Raw genomic sequence first — 24,873 nt, forward strand, 5'->3', positions numbered from 1 at the left:
TAGCTTCCGGGTCAGGTGTCAATCACATTTGGGCGGTACACATGCCCCCAACAGTGTTAATGAGTTAGGGTATATAAGAGGCAACCTCCATACATATCCTCATACCTCCTGATGAAGTCCAGTTATCTACACAAGGACGAAACACATTGAGGTTGGTCCAGGAGACAGTGGAAACTCTGTGGGCTCAGGGGAAGGTCCCCATTCAAATAAGCAAAAATTCTTTATTTTATGTACGGGTATTTTATTTTGGCTTTTTGTGTAATAAATGTTGTTTGGTTAAATGATATCACACTACAATGCTTTTTTCCCTTACTGGGACCGTATAATTAATTGAGAATATCTGGTTACGAGTGTGGACGGTCATATCCCATGTGAACATCATTGGAGGGAAGATATTTTCAATTGTCACCAAGATAGTGGTATTTACCACTTTAATAGGTACTCCTTTAGTCTTAAGGGTGTTCACGTATTGGTGGTGGAATAATATTTTTGGGTTTTATTGCACTAGGAGGCACTGTTTCTCATTTTCTTTTTTAGATACCTATTTTGAACTGTTGGGACAAAGGTTGCCTGGAGAATAGCAGCCCCCCTTGAAGTAAGGGAAGTGCAAGATCATTGGGACAAAAAGAACTGTCCAGGACTGATAAACAGCCACAAGGGGGCTAGTTAAGATATTATTAAGTGAATAGTAAACCAACGCCTTACACCACTGTATGTGTGAGAACAGGAGTGTGTTTGACTAAGTGGTTTAGCGGGATGCAGTTATTTTACCTGCAGCCGGCATCCCGTCTACCAAGCCAGAAGACCAGCACCGGAATACCAACAGTAGTGGAGAAGCCGAAGCCAGAATCCCAACAGCCGGGATGGCGATCGTATATATAGTGGGACTGGTTAGGTCTTAGGAGGGTCAGGTTTAGGTGTCATGGGGTGAAGGGGGTTAGGGTGGGGAGGAACCCCTGGGGATGGGTTAGGCACTAAGGGGGGAGGGTTAGGTTTAGGCACTAATGGGGAGAGTTGGGGTGGGGGGGTTAGTGTTAGGATGCAGAAAAGTGATGTTAGGGGGAGAATGGGGAAGGGTTACCATACTTACCGGACCCTTGCCTGGATCCTGAGCATCAGGATGACGCTGTCTGTATATTGACAGCAAACTGCCGGGATTCATACCGATTTCTGGTTTAGCAGCAGACAAGGATTTAGCTGAGAGAAGTACTGACACTGAGGCAGGTGGTCGGGACATAGTATAGATACAGGATTTAGCAGCAAGGCTGAGGAGCAGTACACAGTTGGCAGAGGCATGACAAAGGCTTGTGGGAGGAGCTGCTGCGGCTGCTCATGATGGAGCAGCTCCACCATCTGCAATTTTTATTTTCACCATTAGTAAGCTTCTGCGCATGCGTAGCAGCTATACTGCTGTAAAGCAGCCCGATCGGAGCTTAGCTCTGATCGAGGCAGCGTGTGGGTAAGGGGAGGGTGGCCGCCGGTAATAGTAGGGACTGACCCAGCGGGAACCACCCCTGATCAGAGGGAAGCAGTACACGCGGCCGCTCTGCATCCTTGTCTAGCAATCGCAGTTGCCGTCCCAGCCCTGCAACAAGTGAGACCGCCAGACCCTGTGGCTGGAAGATGTGGCGTCCAAGCCACTCGACAGCATCCTGGAGCCGAAAGGGGTCAAGCCGCAGCTTGTGACACTCCGACATGGAACAAGAGAGAAAACCCAGGTCACAAAGCTCATTAAAAAGATTAAAAAATCTAGGAAAAAGAATAGGGCATGTTTCTTATAAAGCTCAGTGGGAATTCCCATCCACTCCCAAGGCCTACCGCATGGCAATGAAGAAAAAGCCACCTCAATTTACTCAATGGTGAGTGGAGAATCTAGAAATGCTCTGCTGTCTGAGGAAAGGGAGGGCAGGGAAATATTCAAGTAACTCTTCTAAGGTAGAAGGAGCCTTTGAGGAGTAAAGGACAGCAAAATAGTCATAGAACACATTTGCAATAGCAGGAGTAGAAGAGTGCAAATTACGGACCCACCATTCCAGGTATTATCTCCCCATCTTGCTCACTCCACCCGCTCGTCCGGGGACTACCCGAAAAATCGGGAGCCACCTGCATCTTCTGGGAGAGCAGGTAAGAATGCTTAACAGTCCAGCGTTCCCAATTGTATTACCAGCTGACTTAAGGAAGTCTACATCTGAGTTGTAATAAAACCTATTGTCACCTACTGTACATGTTCTGACTTTTTAACATTTATTAGAAATATGATCTAAAGGTCTGATTTTCTTTAAACGCACAAGGCCAACCATCGATAGATCAATTAGATTGGAAAAGAGATAGATATACAGTAAATATACATTAAATCAGATGTTCCCATTACAGTCCAGGTTTTAAGGATATCCATGCTTTAACACGGGTCACATAATTAGTACCTCAGTCAATTTGATTTAGCTATCTGTGCTCAAGATATCTTTAAAACCTGGACTGTTAGGGTGCCTCGAGTTTGGTAGCCACTGATTTTAAACAATGAAAGCAGGCACCCTCCCCATCTCCCATTCACATTAGTCTGTTAGTCGGCAGATGTACTAAGCTCTGGAAAGTGATAAATTGGAGAGTGATAAACTACCAACCAATCAGCTCCTAACAGTCATTTTTCAAACACAACCTGTAACATGACAGGAGCTGAGTGGCTGGCATAGGCAAACGCAGGGAAGTTTCCGGTTGTCTGGAAACCCCCCTCCCCAAGCCACACTATAACCACAATAGAAATAGTAATATAATACATTTTACTTCTTCCAGTAATAAATACACTTGTCCACCAACTAGGAGATATGGAAAACATGCACTGTTAGCGGTGCACTGCTAATCAATACGGCTAATTATTAATACTATATAATAATACACTAGCCAATGCATAAGGAGACCAATATGTTCATATATGTCCAGGGCAGGGCTAGGTTCTTCTGTTGCTCCCCCAGACTCCCGGACTTGCTCCAATGCTCTGGAATGGTGCCCACATCTGAAATAAAAACATTCAGCTCAGGCAGGATGGCCCTACTGCCTCATTTAATAGCTTACTGTGATTGTTGGTCCTGTATATGCTGGAATTATGACACACAATACACTACATATGATGCAAATTAAAGCTGGATAAGTGCTAATTATGTCATCTTCAATGACTGGCCACACTCACTCTAAAATCAAGCATTTGTAAACCCCCCTCTAGATATCCTGCATTTGTCACTGGCTGGTAGTTTATCACTTTCGAGAGTTTAGTACATCTCCCCATAGAGAGATGGATGCTGTTTTCATTGGGGGGGGAACAGATTAATTAGCAACAATTTAGAATTTTGTGATCCAACCCCCATTCAGAATTCACTATATTGGTCATTAAACAGATGCTAAAAAATAATAATTAATCCTGGGTTATAAATTGCTTGTATTAATGCACAATCTCAAACATGGGCACAGATATTATGAGACTGCAGACCATGGTGAAAGAGCTCTCGGTGTGTATACAGTTGCAGAGAAGTAATACATCACTCACGTTCAGGTTGTGGCGCTTATCCAAGAACAGAGAACAGAGATGTAAAAGATATGAGCAGTTGAAAGATTCTGTCTGACAAGCAATTCCTCTGGCAATTTGCTTGGGGCAGATTATTACATTCACATTTATCACATACCTGATGTATAGCCGTCTCTGTTTGGGTGATTAACAAACTGCATAAAACCTGAGCTCCTTTTCAAATGAAATTCTTTTAAAGCTGGAGTCAGCTCTGCATTGCAAAACTGGGAACGTGTTTAAACTGTGTGATTTTACTAGTTGGTGGAGACTGGATGCGTGCAGCATACATTCTAACAGTCCTGATTTATGGACCACCAAGGGGGCATACTTACCTGAGAGTGGGTGTGGCATAGAACATACAGTAGGTGGGCATTGTTGTGCAGATTGGTGACTAGGCCTGCTTTGCCCTTTTTAATATTGGGAGGAGGGGTCATGGAAGCCTGATAGTTCCTGTTTGTGGCAAATTACACCTAGCAACTAATATATACATTTTCTTCTTCAGGGTCCATAGGGTGTGTGTGGTTGGAGTGATCCGGGCACCAAACAGTTAAGCTTTAGCTCCCAGGATGCCCTGGTCCACCTCCAAATATACTCCGCCCCCAGCCACAGACAGATTTTTGTTTGGTGCTGGACAGGATCAGTCGCACCTTTTACAAGGGGGACTGCTTTCGTAGTCCCAAGCTTTTCATTTTATTAGTTATTGGGCACCTGTACCGCTGCTCCAACTACCTCCGCCGGCGCCGCAACACCAGTAAGTGGTCTGGTGATTTTGGTGGGTGCCAGAGGGGCTTTGCTAGCCGCCTTGTGGGGACACAGGGCTGCAGCCAGGCAAACGGAAAAGAACAGGTAAGGACGATTCCCCACTGGCGGGGAATTTGGATGTTATGCAGTCCTTCCGGTAGTGGAGACCCGCCGGAAGAGGAATCGGTATGAAATACCGCCGGCCCGACAGCACTGGAAATCCCGATCATGGATAGGTAAGTACTAACTAACCTAACCCCCTAACCCTCCTTAGGGGTGCCTAACCCTAACCTCCCCCCCAAGTGCCTAACCCTATTCCCCCCTCTAAGTGCCTAACCCTAACCCACTCCTTTCCCTGCTGCCTACACCTAAGTCCCCCGGGGGGGTGCCTAACCCTAACCCTCCCTCCCCCTAGCCTAACCCTAACCCTCCCGTGGTGGTGCCTAACCCTGAGTCCGCCCTGGAGGCCCTAAACCTATCCCTCCCCCCCGCGGCTGTCAACTCGCGGCGCCCAGCATCCCTTCGATCGGGATGCTGGACGCCGGTCTCCCAGCGTCGGGGAAATGTCAGGCGTCTACATCTAGACGCCCGGCATTTCATCCCTCGCCAGGATATGACAGTCGGGAAGCCGGCTGCCGGTATTAAGGCAGCCGGCTTCCCGATTGTATACCCCAGAAGACGCTGTAGTGGGGCGACTGGTTCGTCTGCTCCCCCGCTAGGCACTGGAGCAGTTAAAAGCCAGAGTCGGGGACCAGGTAGAAACCAGCGGCACCCGGCAGTTGATGCAGCAGTGGGGAGGTAGGCTCTCCCCTGGCAGCCCCTCCCCCAGCCCAGAGTGCAATCCCTCACAACTCCCCTGCTGCCTCCCATCATGGAGTACACACAGCTATTACAGCGTACTATGGGCCTGATTCTGCAAGGATCCTAATTGCAAAGCTGCACACAGGCAGCTTTGCAATTGCGATCCTTGCAGATATGGTAATGCGGCAGGAGGCATCATGCCTCCTGTGCATTACTTTTCCGGGCTGCATTGTCCAACGCAGCATCGGATAATCTGCGCATCATCAGCCGGATGCGGTGACCCAGCACATTTTTTGCATAGGTCCCCCATGAGACCCTATCAAGGCCCTGGCCCTCCAGGAGGCCATTCACTCCCTGCTGTGTTCAGATGTGATAATACCGGTGCCTTCGGCTCAGAGAGGAACTGTTATTCTATTCTACTGTCTTTTTGATTCAGAAGCCGAATGGGTCTCATCGGTCTATTCTGAATCTCAGATTCCTCAATAGGTTTATCAGAGTGCCCAAGTGCCGCATGGAAACTTTACAATCAATTGTCCTAGCAATGGAGCCTGGGGATTTCATGGTTTCCCTGGACATTCAGGGTGCATAACCTGCATGTACCTATTACTTCAACCCACCAGCGGTCCCTACCAGTTTTGGCACTGTCAACAGCCCCTTGGGTATTTACCAAAATAATGGTGGCACACTTCAGACGTAAGGGAGTTAGATTCCTGCCAGACCTAGAAGACCTCTTAATCTTGGCAGACTAACCGGTTGTGTTACAACCCCATCTCCAGCTGACCGTGGACTTCCTGCAAACACACGGCTGGATCATCAATTGGAAAAAGTCCTCCCTATCTCTGACACAGAGGATGATACATCTGGGGGCACTCCTAGATTCTTGAATACAGAGAATCTTTCTGCCAGCAGACAATATTTTAACACTACACTTGTGGGTGTGCAACCTGCTCCACAATCTGAGGGTATCCATTCACTCAGCAATGCAGGTCCTGGAGTCTATGGTATCCACCTTCGACATGGTGGAGTACGCCGAGTTCCATTTCAGGCCCCTTCAACAACTGATTCTTTCCCGGTGGAAAAGACAGTATCATCTGATCCGGTCCCAGACAATCCTTCCCTCTCTGGAGGTTTGGCTTTTCCTCTTATGATGGCTACAGACGTTCCATCTGGACAAGGGTCGCCCCTACTGGATTCCAGATTGTGAACTTCTCACGACAGATGCCAGCCTTCGCAGATGGGGCATGGTAATCGGTCATCATTCCTTTCAGGGACGGTGGACAACTCGGGAAAGTCACCTGCCCATAAACATTCTGCAGCTTCGAGCAGTGTACAGAGCACTCACTCAGGCGCAGGCTCTCCTCCAGGGCAAGCCGGTCCAGATCTCTGCAGTGTTCATCCCCAGAGTCCTCAACTGGGAAGCGGACTTCCTAAGCGGGCAGGACATACACTCCGGAGAGTGGGCTCTCCACCCAGATGTCTTTTGTCTCCTCGTGGACAAATGGGGCCTGCCAGAAATTGACTTTTGCAGGCAGCAGTGCTAGCATCAATAATGCATAATTTCCCCAAAATATATTGATACTAATGTCATAGAAATATCTCACAACAAGCATTTAAGCACAGATACGCCCATAGGTGGAGTTAGACGTCCTTTGGACGGAACTAGACACGCCCCATAAATTTTGCGCTGTGCATTTTACTACCAACTATAATCTCCCTGAAACTAGTTTCCAAAACTTTGACAAGTATGGGACCACATTGGTCAGCAAAACACAGCATTAAAAAAAAATTAGCTAATGCCAAAGTTATTATTGTCAATTAACTTTAATATTGAACTGTTTACATTTAAATCAGTTGGGTTTAACGAGCACAGGGTCCCGGTGGATGCAGCTAGTGTGACAGAGTTGACATTCATAATGTGTACAGTAAAATGTCGACATTAAAATGTAAACATGATTCAACGTGTCGACAGGCACCGTGTCCACATCCTTGGAATGTCAACATGTTCACCGCCGTGAGGGTTAGATGTTTGGTGAAGTCTTAGGGATAGGGGTAAAATACTCACCGAAACGCTGCTTGTCAGATGCTTGTGCCATGACTGCTATACACGTGACTGTCGGGACCCAGAAGAAGACGCAGGAACTGCGGCAAACGCTGGGACCAGGTAAGTGACTGCTGGGCCACCAAGGACATTAGATCAACAGTTGGTCATGTCGACATGTCATCCATGTAGAAATTATGGATGGCGACATGGTCACTGTCGACATGCTAAGCATGTTGACAGTAGTATGTCGACTGTATGTATGTTGACGCAATGAATGTTGACCTAACATAGCACACCGACATATGTCATTCTGCATAATGGATAAATTAAACTTAGGTTACTTTTTTCGGTAGAAATACATTTATACTGCCCTGCCATTTCTGCAATCCTCTATCCCAGGTACAGCGTGCCGCCTTCTCTTCTCCTAGAAGGGGACAGTTTAAAAAATTCCTATTTGCAGCAATTTCTTTTTATACAGAGAACAGTGGGTGTGGCTGGGAAACTTTGCGAAATGCGTAAGTCTTGTGGTGCTGTATAGCCAAACGCCCCCTATTGAGCCTGATCCTGAGTCACACGCACTGTAATATGAACACAACTCTGGATGCCCTCTGCAAGCTGATTCCAAAGAGATTGATAATGGAATACTAATGCGACTATACTCCCGTTCATAGTCATGTGCATCTATGTCATACAACCACACAATCCGCATGAGGTGTACTATTCTGAATGGCACGTAATTTGCAAAGATACATGTGCAGTATGCTAAACATTGCTAAACGCGGCCTGTTTCAAACTTGTGAGCAACTCAGAATCAGGCCCAAATACTGTATGTGTCGTGGTTATTGTGACTATAGGAATCACCTTTAGTTTTGGTTAAGTTGGTAATGACTTTCCAGCAAATGTATTCTTTTGCGTGGAGGAAGTGAAAATTGCATGCAATAAAAATGATATGCCAAATATTCCTTTGTTTAATGTGGACCATGGGAATATTTTTTTTTTTTTATGGTATATCAATTACATACTAATTTATTATTTATATAACACTAATATCCAGCCCTGCTAGTTTGTATTTGATGCTCACCTTCTCATTCTCCTTTGCAGGCAATACAAGGGAAGCTTAGGGGTATATTTACTAAATAGAAAAGGGGGCCCTAGACTGCACACCCTGAATATAAATATATAATGGGAGGTGCTACCTGTGGAGACTATTGTTGCAAACACAAGAATAAAAAGTACAAGTGCACAACTCCAACATTACTAATTATATATAATACATTATGCAATAAAATTTAGCAATAAAGTTTTAGCATAATCATGGCCATTGTTATGGGCCTACCCACCGCACCCAGGTAACCTTTGAGGGTAGGTCCCTAACATACTGGGGTTGAAATCCATAGCGCAGGACACCCCCAAACAGGCCCAGTTGAGCCACCCCAGGGCATCACTCTAATGAGAGAAGGTGAAGTGTAAAAAAGTGTAAGATAGATAAGAGCAGCTGCTGCTGCATATATAAGAAGGTGAAAAATAGAGGTTTAAAAATAATACATAAATATTAATCAAACAATAGAGGTGCTAAAAGTTCAAAAAAGTAAAGTGTGTTTTTATAATGCGATGCCCTGAGAGCTGAAATGTGCGAAAAGTGACATGTTTGGGCGCCCAAACATCACTTTTCGCGATCAGCACGAAAATCTTGGACAATTGCATAGCGGCCCGCGATCTCCTGTCACTTTAGACGGGAGATGCGGGCCGCGAAAACAATTGAATTCCGCCCATTGCGTATGATAAAAGTCGTTGATAAATAGACCCCTTAGGGGAAAGGCCGATGACGAAGTTTAGAACTCACTGTGAGGGATACATTAGTATCCAATTCGCAGCGGGGGAAGCCTGACACCGGAGCAATTTATCAGTGCTCCGGTGAGGGGACAACTGCTCCAAAAAGCAGTTGTCCCCGTGGAAAGTGTCGCAGATACTTCTGTAGCTGCGAGATACCTGCTCCCCATCGTCCCAGCAACAGCCGGGGAGCTGGTGAGGATGCGGCGGAGGGATCCGCTTGGATGCCTCTTCGCATCCCCGGAACTCCTTCCCATAGGAAGGAGCGGAGATCCGAGAACAAGCGCCATCTGAAGATGGCGCTTGTTCTTGGCAGCAAACTCCGAAAACTTTGTTTTCGGAAGTTTGCTGAATACCGGGGGGGTCCATAGGACCCCTAATGATGAATGGCCCGGTAACTTAAAAATGCGGAAACTAGCATTTCTGCATGGTTACCGGGCCATTTATCGTTTGATGAATAGGCCCCTCAGACACTTAATAACTTACATACAAGGTCAAACTCTGACAGAAATTTTACAGCCAGCATGGGGCAGAGACAAGGTTTGTTGGTACCTACTAGAGATGCACCAAGTGAGATTGTTGCTTTGAAAGATACACAAAGTGGGCGTCCCAGCCCTTACACAGTCAGGCGTGCACTTGTACAGCGGGGAAAGAGCTGATACTAGCATTAGCATAAAGTCACAGGTGTGACTATGGCAATAAAGCTAAAGCAGTCGCAGAAGTGTGCGACACAGAATCAGCCCCATAATGGTAACTCCTTCATGACTGAAACCAGTAGACATTTGGAAGTGAACTATAGCCAGCAACTACCCTGTGACCACAGTTGTACATGCTATTAATTGTAAATAACATTAAAAGGTGCCCACAGGTGAGTAATGTTTGAACTCATGGGACCCTCACGGACTGGAGAGGAAGGGTTATTGGGACACGTCTCGATGGACTTCTCCTTGGACATTCTAGATGTACCTAATTGTCTGTATCTGGCATCATACTTGCATTCTTCTGCTTTACCAGGGGTGAATTTATAAAATAAGTGGTTTCGGGTCACACTTTTATAAATTAGGTATAAATCCTAATTGAACACCCCCTGTTCCTTGACCGACTCAAGTAGCAGTCACACCAGCTACAGTATGAGCTTACTAAGCTATCTCCCTGTTTAGGGATTACAGCCTTGCAGAGATAAGCACACAGTATTGGTTTTCCTGGAATTGTGTAAACAATCATTAGGGCCTACTCAGTGTGCAAACACAACAAGTGGTCCTTCTCTGACCTGATAAGATCATAAATGTTCTGTGGACATAATGGCTGTCACAGCAAGGCAACCAGTTAAGAGCAGGATAGGTTAAGTATGTTTGTCATTGCAGTCTGTTCACACTGAAGTGCTGGAAAACGTGATAAGTCCGTGTTGGTTGCCTTGCACCCTTTAGTACTAGAGATGTGAATGAGTTTGATGTAAGAGAATAACTCTAAAGAGAACATGTCATAGGTCTGTTCCACTTACATTATTTGTAATGCAAACAGTTCTGTATAAACAAGTCAAGTCAGTAATTGTCTCTTTTAAACACATGTAATAGTGTGTGAAGAAATAATATACCTGGTTGTCACCTCCTTGGAGATAGAGTAAGGGCTTTGTTTTCCTTCATGTTACCCATCCACCTTTACATAAACCCATCCTGTCATTAGCAACATACACAGAATATCAGCAGCTAAACCTTTCACATAATGTATCTATGTTCTGTTCCAATTAAAGGAGGAGATTCAGTTCAGCGTGAGGTTTACGGGAAGTAGTTCAGTTGGAGAATGCCGGTTCTCACAACTTAACCTGGGTTTAGTTGCAAGAACGGCATTCTCCGACTAAAGTGACGGCCACGCGGCTGTTAGCGCCGCACTAAGCAGGAAAAGAGCCGCATGGCCAGCACTTTAGTCGGATTTCTTCTCGCACCCTCAGGAGGGAGCGAGGAGAAATCATTAGTCAGGCTAAACAGCGCGCTGAATTGAATCGCCCCCAAATAAATATTAGAAGGGAGAGGTGGGCAGGGTCGTAACTAGCTATGGGCGACCGGTGACGCCGCACAGAGGCTCTGTGGATGTCGCTGCCCCACAGCCCTTGCTTCTGGCCTGCAGGGTGCCAGAATTAATGCAGCAGTGCTGCCTGTAGCGTCCACTGTTTGCTGCCTGGAGACATGCACTGCTGCTGGATTTCTGGATGCCGGCGGGGCTCTGCTCCCTATACACCACATCATGCAGTCATAAGCAAAGGGACAAGGCCGGCACCAGACAGCCGGAGCACTGGTTACTAGAGATGTGCGCAGACCCCTATGTTTTGGTTCTAATTCATTATTGTGTTTTCTGTTTTGGTTTTGGCAAAACCATCCTCAAGTGTTTTGGTTGGATTCTGTTTTGGATTCCTTTAAAATCATTAAAACAGATAAAATCATGTAATTTGGACCTGTGTACAATAAAATTATAACTTGCTTCCGGGCGTTTGGGATGAACTTACACTACTGCACGTGCCACTCTACTCCTAGAATAAGATAACAGGCCAAGGAAAAGGGAAGGACTGTCACTGAAATATGCCAGCACTAGGCAGCATGTAGTGAGAAATAGTTTACTCTATTCAAAATGTTCTGTTACATTTTGCTTTAAGAGGAATTAATCATTAAACAAAACAATGTTTTATACGTATTGTGCTTTACAAGTCATGTAAAAATCAATGCTACTGTACAAAAATATAATATCAGTTCAATGTTGGTCTCAGTTTTAACGAGTCATCGCAGAGATTCACTGTGGTTTCTGTACAAGAATAACATGCTTACTCACTCGCTTGGAGATATTTTTTCCTCCATTCAAGTACCTAGGCTATAAACAATAGCACTGAGTAGTGCGTATAAGCAGCAGTTTGTTAAATATATATGAATCTAGACACAATTATGAATATTGCACGAATGTAGCAGAGGGAGGAACAGGAAGTGGTTTCTTGTGAATGTACAAGATAGGAACTACAATCTGCGGATCAGGGGGCAATGCATTTCCTTTCCTCCCGTCGCTGCTGTGATCCCGTACGCAGCGGACTTGCAAAATATGCTAACAAGTCAGCCGCTGTCTTGTGCACAGAGACGCCGACCTCCGGTATGTCACATACGCCGCTTATGTACAAATGCAAAAACATCAGATGAACATGGAACCTCTGAGCAAGCTTATGTTGTCTCAGAATGAGCATCTCACCTTAGACGCCGGGACCTCTCCAGCTGTGTAAGAATTTGGATCAGGTGCAGATGCACAGAAAATAGTCCCAGCATGCCTGTTTTTTTCTAGCCACTCCACGTCATACTTGCCTACCCTCCCGATTTGGTCGGGAGCCTCCCGAAAATCGGGTGCCGCTCCCGACCTCCCGGGATGGCAGGCAATCCTCCTGGCCCCCGGCGATGTGCCTGCACCCCCCCGCGCTTTTAAGTACAAACCCCGGGCGCAGGGGGGCCGGTGATGCGATTCGCGCTGAATCGCATCATCGTGGCTCCGCCCCCGGCTGCACAATGCCATTAATCACGGCATTGTGAAGAGGGGGCGGAGCCACGATGATGCGATCATGCTGTCACGCCCCATGCTCCGCCACCAATGCCGCGTCATGTGCCAGGTTCCGCACCCTTTGGCAGCGTCACACCCCAGCCCTGTAAGCCCGACAGCTTCCTCCCGGAAGGAGGGAGCTAAATGTCGGCAAGCATGCTCCACGTTAACTCCCTAAAAAGCTGATGACCTGTCACTCACTTAGCAAATAAATCCACTCTGTGACCAATGTCGCTACCCAATCGCTGCGGCTTTGGCACATGCTCAGTAGGCATAAAAACTGGTCAAACATTACCATTGCGTGCAACTCTAAATCAGTCCCTATGTCATCTAAATACTGCGGGCCTGATCCTGAGGTGCGCGCAGCTCCATTTGCCCCCGCATCTAGCAAGTTTCAGAACACATTGCATGCGCTGTAGCAAACATATGGTGCGTATGTCTGGGAGATTCTGAGTCAGACATATCTCGGCTGTTTCGCACAGAATAAGTGTGGGTGGTGCAGTTGCAGGGATCTGTGCGACTAACGTCGTGGGACGATACTGCATTAGCATTCCATTTGCAATTCATCTGCATACTGGTGCGGCTTATTTTGACAATAATAACCACAGAATCGGTGTGGTATTTTTTGGTGTTTATTGATGATATGTTTTGAGTTTGACTACGGCAGTCTTGCCCTTCCATGGCTGCAGTATGGGAGGGCAAAAGGCTTCCGACAGTGGAAGCCCGGCAGAGGTGAATATCGCGACTGCTACTTAGGTGAGTATCGCTAACCTAATTCCCTACCCTAACCCTCCTTTAGGGGTGCCTAACCCTAACCTCCTCCCCAAGTGCCTAATCCTAACCCCCCCTAAGTGCCTAAACCTAACCCACCCTTCCCCACAGACTAAACCCAGGGGGGGTGCCTAACCCTAACCTCCCCCTGGTGGTGCCTAAACCTAACCCTCCCAGGTGGGTGCCTAACCCTAAGTCCCCCCGGGAGCCCTAAAACCTAACCCCCCCCCCCGGCTGTCTGCAGAAGATAAGCCGGGCGTCAGTCTCCCGGCGTAGGTATGACAGATGTCGGGATTTTGAGTAGTGGGTACAGAGTTGAGTTGTTATGCCCAGGGATACAAATACAAAAAAAATGACATCTTATCTTTATACAAGTCAGTCACCATGTGAAAATCGTTGGTCCCTCCTTGGCTTTCGGGTGTGCGCGCGATGACGCAAAATGCATGTCGGGCGTCAGGGGGTCAAGACCATACCTATAGCAACCTAGTAAAGCCCATCACCATACAGCATTAAACACCACAAGCAGCATGAGCAATATAATACAGACGGCACAGTAATAATCGAAACATCTTAATCTAATAAAACATTATCTAATCTAGTGCTAGATAGGGAATACATATCCCCCATAAAGAATAGTATCTACATGCCAACCCTAATTCCTTAGATTAAAGTAACCCCAACAATATACCTCTCTACCTTTTCTCTTATGTATTTTTTCATTTGGGCCTGGTTTGGGCAAGTATGGTTAACAGTATGTTCTGGAGTTGGATCCCCAGAAGATTGGACAAGTGTGTACCCATCTTAGTTATGCAGCGTCACATTAGATGAATAATTTGCTTTATCCATTGTTTGTAAATTATAAACTGCACATAAAATGGAGGAAGGTGTATGAAAAGTTATGGATGACAGACCAAAAGTTGTTATATAGTCCTTACCTTAAGATGATATTCAGATTCGATTTCTGAAGATGATGTTGTTGGTTAGGCCCTTATTGGTAGATGTAATCCAAAATCCATTTTGGTAGTTGTTATCCAAAGATGATTAATAAAAGCAGGAACTACTCAGAGAGTATCAGTGTAGGACAAAATGTCACCACAAAATGGCTGCCAGTAGCTGGGCATTCTTTACATCGGGCTATGACCTGCATTGTGACATCACAATGCATGTAGGCAGCAGCTAGAGATGACTGTAGCTTAGATCAGCTCTGGGCCCTACCTGCCACATTTATATAGCATGATTAGAACTGAGAAATTGAGAAATTATTGGTTTTCATCTTTTTATTCTTCTTTTGAATGTGCACTCATTTGTAGGTATTACTCATTCACTGTAATATTTTTAGATTTAGGTATTTTTATAGCATAATATATATTTGCATACTGTAAATCCCCCCCTTCCTTTTATTTCTAACCCTCTAACCCCAGCTCATCTAATACATACATGCCTACTCTCTCAGAAATCGCGGGAGGCTCACGATTTTTCGGGTAACCCCCTGCTCCTCCAGTAGAGTAGGCATTTCTCGCGCATTCTGCCCACTTCCTAGTGAGGTGGGCAGAATGGGAAGAATTTCTGCAGTAATCGCAGGTCCCATTGTAGGGGGCAGGACTTAATGATGTTATTCTTCAATAATTGCTTCATTTAGCCCCACCTCTATTTCAGTTTGCACCAATCGCGGCAATTTACAGCAGGGTTTAATGGCATGAACCTCCAGGTCCCGCCCCCATTGCAAACTACCTGCTTCTCTTCCCCAGGCTAATCCCGGGGAGGAGAAAAAAAAAAGTAGGCAAGTATGACATAACATTGTGTATGGGGGAGATATTTCTGTTTCTATGTTTCTATCTTTTATATTTACCATTTTAAAGTAGTACAATTGGGAAATTAATTTGCAGTTTCTTAAGAATTAGTCATCAATTCCATCTGTTGTACTGCAGGTTGCAAATGTGCAATTGAGATGCTTTTGCTCTGTAACCTCTACATGTTATCAGTTACCTCTACAGACCCCCTCCACGGTTTTGCCAAAATGCTATTTTAAGATACCACACATCTCTCTACCCTAACCCTAACTCTCCCTTCCTGGTGCCTGAACCTAATCTCCTCCCTAGTGCCTAACCCTAACCCTCCCTCTTGTGCCTAACCCTAACACCAGTGGTATAACTGCAGTACAGTTGCAGTTGCTATGGGGCTCACCGCGAGTTCCAGCATCTGCATTTATTTTTTCTATAAAGTTTATTTAATCCGGCCCTGTATCCTCTGTAGTGACGCCAGCCGCGCCTATTGGCACTGCTTTTAGGTCTCACTGTCACTGGGAGACGGAGTCCCAGACCCGTACTGAGGAGAGCCGCCCGCTAGAAGACTCACGAGATGATGATGGCGATGTCATCAATACACGTGTAACAGTCAGTCCAGGAAGGAGAAGAACAGTGTATGCCGCCCAGCATTCAGGTCCTCCTCACTACAGATGGTGTCCCGCGGTCAGTAGCGGTAATAGTCCGCCGTCACTCACTGCCCGTAGATCAGCAGCAGAAAAGGAAATGACCTGGCAGGAGGTAAGCGGGTGATGAGGGCAGGGCTGCCATCAGAAGTGGTGGGGCCCGGGACTGCCAAAACAGGCAGGGCCACCCCTTCCCGTGTTTGTGCAATTCCAGCCATGCAATCTCTCCAGTTCCAGCGAGCCCCCCTTCTCTGTCTCCCAAGCTAGCACCCCTTCTGTGTCTCCCAGGACTGCCACCCTTATGGGTATCCAGCCTGCCCCCCTTCTACTGTGTCTCTAGCCCAGCCCCCCCTTCTGTCTCTCCAGCCCCAGGCAGACCCCACACTTACCTTGTTTTTTTTGCTCCTAGATCTACTCCCCATGCGACACTGCTCCTCTCTTTTAGGGGCACAGTGTACGGACGGGAATATGGAAGGGTGGCGAAGTGGGTGGGTAGCGGGATTGCAGGGGCAAATGCAGGATTTGCAAGTTTTTTTTTAAGACAGACAGATAGAATTGGAGAAGCAGCGTCACTCATGGGTACTTTCATTTATGACTTCAAATGACAAACCGTGTCTGTGTCCTCCGTTTCAGTCCATCCGGACTTTTATCAATAACATTCTTGCTAAAAGGCCACATGGACTTTGGGCACAGACACTGTCGTTTGAAGTCTTACATGAAAGTACCCATGAGTGATGCCGTTTCTCCAATTCTCTCTCTCTCTCTCTCTCTCTCTACACACACACACATACTGGACCTCATTCAGAGTCGGTCGTTGCGGCCGCTCGGTCGTAAGGGAAAAGGGGCCGGATATGCAAATGAAGCGCTCGCAAGTTGCGTCGTTAAGATGGGATCGTTAGCTGGACGAGCGAGGGGAGGATGCAGCCGTAAGACTAAAAATACGCCCCCATCTCGTTCGCAATACACGTCATCTCCGGGCATATAAGGATTAATCGAGACCATCGGGAACCATCGGAGCTGGTCGTAGAGCATAAGGCTGACCATACCCTCTCTTAAGCACTACGATCAAGTCAGTGTCAAAACCTCCCATGTCACATGTGCCATGACACTACTTAGTTAATTATGCACTCCCATAAAACGCCGTTTGCATAGTCAGGCACGCCTGCATTCGGATCTCCACTCCCCCGTTCCCAAGCACCTTCCCCTGTTACCACCCACAAACGCCTCATCCTGTCACTCAAACTAACGACCTGGCCAAATTGAAGGAGAGGAAAATTTCCGATCGCAACAGCTGGTTTGCGTATGCGCATTGCGAAACTTACGCAAGCACTGTTTTGCGAACATCGCTGGGTACGACCGAGTGGCCGCTTACGACCGACTCTGAATGAGGTCCACTGTGTGTGTGTGTATATATATATATATATATATATATATATATATATTCCAGAGTTGGAATCCGGCACTCAAAAAATTAGAGACTTCTTACCCCTTTGCCCTCCGACAGTAGTACACAGCCCATGCACCAAATAACAACATACCAGAGACAGCGGCACTCAAGGATTTAAATGAGAAGACAACTACAGGAGTTCAGTCTAGTCGACGTTTCATTGCGACAGCATTTTCATCAGGACACAAAATAAAACAAAGAAAACTAACCTTAAATAAGTGCGCCCCATCACCATGTCTCCGCGTGCTTCTTCCCAGCTTCCGGCTGGAGACCCGCTGGTATGCGCATTGCGATGACATCACCAACGTGCACCCACTGAGGAAGTCCTTCGGGATGAAACATGTTTGGGCTTGGCTTATGATGGAGACGCTGTGATGTCATCAGTCCAGGAAGCGCTGGTGAATTGGAGAGGACACCAGGGGTGCCGGCTTATGTGGGATGACCAGAGGTCCTTTTACTTTATGTGCTGTGTGTGATATTTCCATATATCACAATTTTATATGTGAGTGGTTTTTAATTATATTTAGTAAAGATTTGAGTTTTATACGTACTTCACCATTGTGCGCCTCATATTTTTTAAAATTCTTTTTATCCACGTACAGACACATACGCATATATATATATATATATATATATATATACATACATACACACACACACACACATAGGGCATCATTCAGAGGCGGTCGGAGGATGCAAGCGGTCGCTCAGAAACTGGGCGGCCACTTGCATCCTGACCGCCCGCCTCTGTTGCGGTCGTTAGGCTGTGGGTTAACACCCACAGCTCTAACGTCCGCTCGGGTGATGGTCGCGATGGTCAGAGACCATCGCGACTATCGGGGCTTACGACGAGACCCTAGGGTAGGGTCTCACTTGTTGTAAGCCCCGGAGAGCTTCTGGCTCTGTCAGAGCCGGAAGCTCTCCACTGACATCATTAGTGATGTCAGTGGGGCCTCCCCCAAACGGCAGGCGTTCCCATGGGAACGCCTCCGTTTGGGCTGCCACCCCCCGGCCCGCCTTCCAAACGGGGCGAGCTGTCAATCAACATCGACAGCTCGCCCCCTTTGGAAAGAGACCCGCTATGACCGGCGCTGTTGGTTGTAGCGGGTCTCATGCATGCGCACGAGGGAGCCGGCTCCCTCGTGCGCATGCGCACTGGCAAAACATCGAGGCGGCCGTGCGGTCGTAGACCGTACGGCCGCCTCTGAATAAGGTCCATACTCCCCAGTTATTGCTTCAGTTCAGATGATTCCCCCCAACATGTGCCACAGTTAGAAAGGTGATGCAGGTGCCATACCTGCAGCTTTCCGGATGAAGGAGGACTGGAGTGCAGTGATTGACAGGAATCACCACCGCACAGGAAACTGCCTGGGAGGAGCTGTGTGTCACCACATCAGCTCCCCCCCATTCTGCAATCTTCGTGGCTATGAGGAGCGCATGCCGGCAGCTCCCTCTACTGGCAGGCTCTGTTCTGAACTCCAGTGAGACGGAGACAAGAATCACCGTCTCACAAAATAAAAAACCCTTCAGCAGCGGTGATGGATCGGTGGCCAGGGGAGTTTCTAGGTACTGAAATTCCCCTGCGTTCCCCTGGCCCCCTCTCTGACTGCTGTGACCGGGCCCGGGACTCCAGTGCCGGCAGTCCCCCCCCTGATGGCAGCCTTGGATGAGGGGAGCGGTTCCGGCAGGCAGCAGTGGGGCATGCCGCGGGAGGTAGCCGTGTGATGTGTGCAGGGAGGCTGAAGAAAGGACTCAGAGGTGGTGTCTTGGTGAAGAACCACAAAATGGCGCCCGCAGCATACAGATGAGCAGCAGTGCCATGCTTTTGAATCATGTGTCGCAGTCTTATACTGTGTTCCCTGTTCTCTCTAATCCCTTGGGGGTCTAAAAACGTGTTGGGAGTTTGCATTATAGTCCCAAGGCAGGTGGGACTATAATGCAGACATTGTGGAGCCAGCAGCACACCATGGCTTTCAGATAAATGTTATGGGGGCTATTTAGCAATGCCAATCATGTGAGGGGGGCTGTGATGAGGGGGACGGTGCTGTGAGGGGCTGTGCTGTAGTGAGGAGGGCTGTAAGGGGTTGTGCTCTGAGAAAAGAGGGTTTTTCTGTGCTGTGGGGGGATGCTGTGATATGGAGCCAGGGGTGTTGTGCTGTGATGATGGATGCTGTGCTGTGAGGTGGCAGTGAAAAGAGCAGTATGTGGTGCTGTGAAGGGGGAAGTGGGTGCAGTATAGAGGAAAGTACAGGAGTATAGAAGGGTGTAGAGAAATATAAAGGGATGTGAAGCAGTATAGGGGGTGTAGACAGGGGCGTATCTATAATGGGTGCAGGATGTGCGGGAACACTGGCCCCTGGGTCTGGGGAGTTTCCTGGCCATGGACCCAAAATTTCGATGTTTTGTTCCTCGAGCCACTTAGTTATCACTTTTGCCTTATGGGAAGGTGCTCCATCATGCTGGAAAAGGCATTGTTGTTCACCAAACTGTTATTGGATGGTTGGGAGAAGTTGCTCTTGGAGGATGTTTTGGTACCATTCTTTATTCATGGCTGTGTTCTTAGGCAAAATTGTGAGTGAGCCCACTCCCTTGGCTGAGAAGCAACCCCACACATGCATGGTCTCAGGATGCTTTACTGTTTGCATTACACAGGATTGATGGTAGTGCTCACCTTCCCTTCTCCGGGCAAGCTTTTTTCCAGATGCCCCAAACAATCTGAAAGGGGATTAATCAGAGAATTAACTTTACCCCAGTCCTCAGCAGTCAAATTCCTGTACCTTTTGCAGAATATCAGTCTGTCCCTGATGTTTTTCCTAGAGAGAAGTAGCTTCTTTGTTACCCTTCTTGACACCAGGCCTTCCTCCAAAAGTCTTTGCCTCACTGTGTGTGAAGATGCACTCACGCTTGCCTGCTGTCATTCCTGATCAAGCTCTGCACTGGTGGTGCCCCGATCCCACAGCTGAATCAACTTTAAGAGACAGTCCTGGTACTTGTTGGATGGTCTTGGGTGCCCTGAAGCCTTCTTCACAACTATTGAACATCTCTCCTTGAAGTTCTTGATAATCCGATAAATTGTCGATTTAGGTGCAATCTTACTAGCAGCAATATCCTTGCCTGTGAAGCCCTTTTTGTGCAAAGCAATGATGACTGCATGCGTTTCCTTGCAGGTAACCATGGTTAACAGAGGAAGAACAATGATTTCAAGCTCCACCCTCCTTTTAAAGCTTCCAGTCTGTTATTCTAACTCAATCAGCATAGCAGAGTGATCTCCAGTCCTTGTCAACACTCTCACCTGTGTTAACGAGAGTGTCACTGACATGATGTCAACTGGTCCTTTCAGAGCCGTAACTAGACTTTTTGGTGCCCTGTGCCAGAAAGTAGATTGGCGCCCCCCTTATTTTTCAAAGGGACGTTATGCATCCAAAAATGGGGAATGGCCTCATGGGGAAGGGCCAGGGAAGAGATAGAGGATGCCAGGAGATGCTGGGGATGAAATAAGAGGAAGCTAATGATAATAAATAGAAATTTGAAAGGCCCAAACAGCACCCCATGACCTGTGGTGCCCTGTGCGTATGGGATTAAGGCCCTGATTCAGAGCCAGACGCTCTGAAAGAGCACTCGCTCTGAATCAGGGCGTTTTTTTTTTTTTTTTGGAGCGGCCAAAATCGACAGCCGCCCCCTTTTGGTGCGAGATTGGAGAGCCCGTCGATAGCCAGGTCTCGCGCACTTCGGAGCTGGCTCCGGCGTGCGCATGCGCAGTGGCCTAACATCAACGCGCTCGCGAGCGGGTCTGAATCAGGCCCTAAGTTCATTGTCATGGAAAAAAAGGACTTTGCAATCAATTGCAATTCATCTGATCACTCTTTATGACATTGTTGATGTTATGAAACACCCCTTTATATGTATAAGACTCCTAGAGCCTCTTACTGAGATCTTCTACCTATAACAATCAACTGTTGTTCCCATAGAGTTGAATGCACTCACCGGTACTTAGACGGCTGCAAGGACTTGAGCTTCGGCAGTAGGGGTTTATACAATACAAGGGTGATCACAGGATATTGGCTGGAGTAGATACAGACACTTTACAGGGTCAGGGTAAATGCAGAATCAGAACCACCATCCCCAGGGTTAATTGCAGGACAGTTAGTCTGGATAGTAAACAGGAGATTTAGCAGACAGCAACAATAATCCACACAGCAAGACGTGCAGGTGTAGCAGCAGCACAGAATCTAACATCATATATATATATATATATATATATATATATATATACACACTTGTGCAAGGCAGATATTTGTATTAGCAGAGACACTACAGCAGAGATGACATTCACTGTGTCAGCATAGGCGTGCAAGGCAGATATTCACTGTGTAGGTTTGGTAATGCATGCAGTTGTTAGAAACAATAATTAAGGTGCATACACACGTAACGTTTTTATAACCAACGATTTTCTGTCAGTTTTTCACTTGAAAAAGTGAGCCATTTTTTGAAGTGTAATGAACGATTTTTACAACGATGAATGAAAAATCGTTATGTTGGACAGTCAGAAATGAACTAAAAACTACAAACTACAAACGGGAGCGCCCTTGAACAATTTTCGTTCATCGTTATAACTCAGAAACTGAACGATTTCTTGAACGATAACGACGTCGCTATAGTTAAATCCTTAAAAAAATCGTTACGTGTGTACATACCTTAAAAGTTCCACAAGAACATAGTAAACTGGGAACAGACACGGCTAGGCAAATGCAGAGCAGGAGACCAGAACAACGATACACATGGAACGGACGAGCCAGCAACACAAGGTATAGGGTATCACTGGCAGGGAACGCTGGGAGTGAATGCCATATAACAGGAAAAGGAACCCATGCAAACATCCTCCTAATTGCAATACAGCTGAACTACATACACACTGAGAGCGAGATTGCAGACTGTTTGCAGCTGAATGCTGTTAGCGGATCGTAACAGTACCCTCCCCCTCCCCCCTTGAGGAGGGACCAAGGGTACCCTAGCGCCTGGCTTACTAGGGAACTGCTGAAAAAATGCTCTTTTGAGTCTGGGGGCATGACTGAACCTCTCTGGAACCCACTACCTCTCCTCCAGGCCGTGTCCCTTCCAGTGTACCAAGAAATGAAGCCAACTTCTCACCCACCTGGAGTCTAGAACCTTATCCACTTCATATTCTTGATGACCCTGTATCAAGCAGGGGCAGAACTATGCGAGTCAATGGGGGCGCCTGCTGCTGGGCGCAAGCACAGAAGGGGCACCTCCTCCATTGCCCACAATATATTCACCCCACTTAGGGCTGTAACTATGAACCCAGAGTGTTCCATCACGGCTGCCAAATACATGGTACCTCTTTCCGGCACCTGAGAAGCCACCCTACACTAGTGGAGAGCTCCATGTCAGAATGTCAGATGCTGCTTTTGTCTATAGCCTGTTCCCGATCATTGAGGTCGCCGCTCCTCAGCAGCTTCTCATGCCAGTGTGACACGTCTGGCGCCCCCCTCACCCACAACTGCCCATCCCACTCCTCCCTGGTGGCAGCTCTAGCTGTGGACCTGTGAGGTGAGCCTAAGCATAAGCGCAGCTGCAGATTTTGCAGGAGCTGGGTAAGAGGGCATGGGAGGCGGGGGGCTGGGGCACCAGCAACTGAGTCTGGGGACAGATCTTTGGTGGAGCAACTTCCCGGCATGTGAAGCAGTCAGAAATAGACTGGGCATTTTGTGATTTGTAGTTCCACCACAGTAGCAGTCTTACAGTATCTTGATTCAAACTCAGTCCTCAAAACTCCCACATTAGTTGGTTTTCCCCCCCATCATGGGTATCAGGAGGGCTCCCACCCCAAATCACATGGCTTTCGCCTCCATCAGGAGGACTCTGAGCATCATGCTAATTGCATTACACAGGTCACTATATTATCTGTGACTAAAGCATAGCTGTATATACTCCTAATTTACCCCAGGGCTGTAGCAGAGGTCGCTCTTCATACAAAGAAACATTACATTGCTCAGTGCAGTCAACATCTTTATAATAGATATTGTTGCAATGTTATTTCTTATCTTGTATCTAAGGTAGACAATGGGAGAGCTGTATACCTTTGGGGATGTAGTTAATAGACTGGCAGACGCAATGCTGCCGGTCTAAGGGCCTGATTCAGAGCCGGACGCTATTTGCGGACGGTCGTTCCAAAAAAGGGGCCGGCAATTTAAATTGAGCGCTCGCTCTTTGCGGTTTGTTGACGCCTCTATGTCTGAGCGAACGAACGAAAAATGCGCTCGCTATTTTCTAAAGACGACCCTTTGCCGTTTGCATCACACGTCATCTCCGGTATTTATTTGATTGATCGGGTACATCGAAAGGCATCTGAACTGCTCGCAGTGCTTGTGGTAGGTTTTTCCTCCCGCTATCACTGCGAGCAGTTCAGGCTAAAAGACAACCAAGTGACATGGTCGATGACGCTCCTTTACTAATTATCCACTCCCATTAAACACCCTTTTGACCGTTTGGCACACCTGCGTTCGGATCTCCACTCCCCCTTTTCAAGCACCTCCCCCTGTTACCACCCACAAACGGTACATTCTGTCAATCACGTTAGCAGCCCCTCGCTGTTTTACGAGCGCACGATTTCCGACCGCAATGACTGGTTTGTGCATGAGCATTATGACCCATATGCATGCGCAGTTGTGCAAACATCGCTCAGAGCGAACGAGCGGCCGCTTACGAGCGGCTCTGAATCAGACCCCAAATCTCAACACTACCTGCCCGACACGGGAGTTAAGATAGGCGTCAAAATACCGAAGCCTATCTTAATCCCAATGCTGGAAGACCGACCCCCGTCATCCTGATCGTCGTGTGCCGGGTAAGTATAACATTTGGCCCGGGGATAGGGGGTTAGGTTTAGGGACCCCAGAGGGGACTTAGTGTTAGGCAACCCCCCGGGGAAGGTTAGGCTAGGGAAAGGGGTGGTTAGGGTCAGGCGCTACTGAACCTAACACTCCCCATTGACCCCTGGGAGGGCTAGGTTCAGACTGCGGGAAGGGGGGGTTAGATTTAGGCACCCCTGGGGGGAGGTTAGGGTATGGCACCCCTAAGGGAGGGTTAGGGGAGGAGGGGAGGGCATTGGGCATCGGGATCTCCTACTGTCGGCCTTTCGCTGTCGGGATTTGAACTGGCGGCTGTTGAGCCTTTGGTATTTTAATCCCATTCCATACCTTTGCATTTGTGTCAGGCACATTAACTGAAGGGGATCTATACACAACAATAATGCAAACCATTCACTTCTCCTTCAGCTCTACTGTCCATGTGTGGTCTGAGTGGAGAGTGCAGGGAGGGTTGCTATGGATCCAGAGGTGCTTTAAAAGAGGAGGGGGGCAGTGTGCAGGCTCAGAACGGGACCCCTCCTCTCCGGCGGTGCAGTAGACTCTGGCGTTGTGCCAGTGTCTACTGTGCAAGTGCAGGTCTCCGGGAACATGGCGCCCATGCCATTTTCCTGGGATGCTTCTACTGCGCATGCTTGAATCAACGTGGGAAATGGCCGCTGTGGCCATTTTCACAGTGATTTCTGCAGAGCTGCAGCCAGCGCTGGGGCAACAGAGAGGTAAATATATTTAATTGGATGCAGGGTGTGTGGTGTGTGGGCCCCCCTGGATCCAGTCACCCATGTGCACCGCACATCTTGCACCCATTATAAA

This window comes from Taudactylus pleione, unplaced genomic scaffold (assembly GCF_031769625.1).
Source record: "Taudactylus pleione unplaced genomic scaffold, aTauple2 ptg000043l, whole genome shotgun sequence".
Lineage (NCBI taxonomy): Eukaryota > Metazoa > Chordata > Amphibia > Anura > Myobatrachidae > Taudactylus > Taudactylus pleione.